This window comes from Rhinatrema bivittatum, chromosome 10 (genome assembly GCF_901001135.1).
Source record: "Rhinatrema bivittatum chromosome 10, aRhiBiv1.1, whole genome shotgun sequence".
NCBI lineage: Eukaryota > Metazoa > Chordata > Amphibia > Gymnophiona > Rhinatrematidae > Rhinatrema > Rhinatrema bivittatum.
Genome location: NC_042624.1, coordinates 90,865,497 through 90,867,674, shown reverse-complemented (window position 1 = coordinate 90,867,674; position 2,178 = coordinate 90,865,497).

The window sequence follows — 2,178 nt, the reverse complement described above, 5'->3', positions numbered from 1 at the left end:
TCTTGGCCACAGCTTGAATGGTTGCTGTTAATCTGCAAAGAGCTCAAGCCCCGCTAGTAAGTACCTTGCCTTGCTAGGCCTAATTCAAGGCTCCTGCTTCTGGTTTAACACTTAGACCTTCAGGCACAGTTCAAGGCTTTTTATCTCTGGTTTAAACCTTTAATTCTCCAGGCACAGCTCAAAGCTTTTATTTCTAATTTAAACCTTTAAATCTCCAAACACAGTTCAAGGCATTTATCTCTAGTTTAAACCTTTACATCTAGTGCCTGTGGGCTTGGTTTAGGGACAACCAAGCCTTACTGCCTCCACTCATCGTAGCTTGAAGGAGACAACAATTCAATACTGCATCTTGCCCACCTACTGCTACATCCACCCACAGTAGATTCCTTAGGTTCTAACCTGTTTGGTGTCCATGTCTCCTTGAGGGGTTTTCCACCAGTCCTCTCCTTCCTCCATCAGCATGGGCTATAGGTCTGGACTCTCTAGCAAGTCCACCTCCATCTCTTCCATGTCTCCCTCTGTCTTTAATAGTCCTTCTTCCTGTTCCTGTCCAGGCCACCTCCCCAGCTCCTCCCCGTCCATCTGGATGTTCCTGCCCTCTTGATGAACTGTAGGCTGTGCAGTCCATCCCTCGGTTCACCACTTCTCCCCCTCTCTTAGTACCTTTCAGAGCAGGATGTCTTCTTCTTGGGTTTTGAGAATTCCATCCAGGTTTCCTGCACTAACCTTCCCCAGGGAATATAATAACCATCACAATTGCATAGATAAAAATTATATTTATACACAAATTCATTGGATGGTTATTGATTACGTGCCTCCTTTGACACATGATAGTAACAGGGAAATAAGATTAAATCAATGTTAGCAATTTTGGATTCATCTTCTGAATACTGTACATCCCCAGAGATACAATTTGGAAATTGATTAGTATGCCTTAGTTTAGTGGTATACATAGATAGACCATGATATGTTTTGGGTTCTCAGAACATGCTCAGATTTCATGTTTATGTTTTATGTGTTCCAATTCTTTGATGTGCATATGTTTGCATTTTTGGTCATATATTATGGGTATTGATAAAGCTAGACTAACCTCAGAAATGACATGAGCCTTTCTCATTGGTTAAATAGAGATTGGTTGAATAGTAATGGGAGGACACATAGCAATATAGACACTGAGTCACATTCATGGCTACAAATCACAATGTAGTGATTTGTAGTTTCTACAGGAATGTCGGTATATAAAAATTCAAAATAAATAAATAAATAAATGGCAGAATATCCTCTCACATGCAAAAGTTGGGAAGTACAAATTTTGGTGGTTGAACAATTGTCCCCTTGATGCAGGAACCACTTGCTTTTGGAACACAGCCAGTGTCGGGTGCTTGTTAATACAAGACAGCTTCAGAAACATTTTTGGATTTTGACTTTGGACAAACTGCCAGGGGGTTCAAGCCATCAGACATTGAGATAATTACATTGTATACAAATGTGAGATAAGATTAAAAAGAAAAAACATTATTTTAATTTCAAATAGAAATTAACAAAAAGAGTGCGAAGACAGTGCTACAGTCCCGGGCCGTGCCCCGGTCCCTTCACCTACCTCGTGGCCGGCCCGGGCCACTGCAACGCCTCCTCGGCCGGCAAGGCCTGTCCCGGCCTCTGTCGTGGCGCTCCCTCCTTGAGGGAGACGCCGTCGATCCGCCGCGCCTGGCCCCGCAATTCTAGGCGTGCGCGCACAAGCGCGCGCAGGGGCTCTAGATTTAAAGGGGCCAGCGCAGGAAGATAGGGAACAGCCCACAGGTGACGTCAGACACTGCAGGGTTATGTAAACCCTGCAACTAGCCCTATGCCTTGCCTTGCAATGAGCTTCACTCATCCTGAGTTGCTAGTTGTAGATTCTGACTTCGGCTTGTTCCTGGCTTCTGGCTTCAGCTTGTTCCCGGCTTCTGACTCCGGCTTTCGTCCACTGGCTGTTATAATTAGTGAGGTTTGGGTGGACCCTTGGACACTGTGGCAGCTGACCAGGTCCGCGGGGGGCAGTCTCGTGAGGGGCCACAGGTCAGGCTCAGCTGAGGACACACAAACACAGAGATTGATCTTTTATTAAACAATGTGGTGTAGCCACCAGAGGTGGCAGTGATGAGTAGTTGAAGTAGCCCGGCTACTATACATTTATGT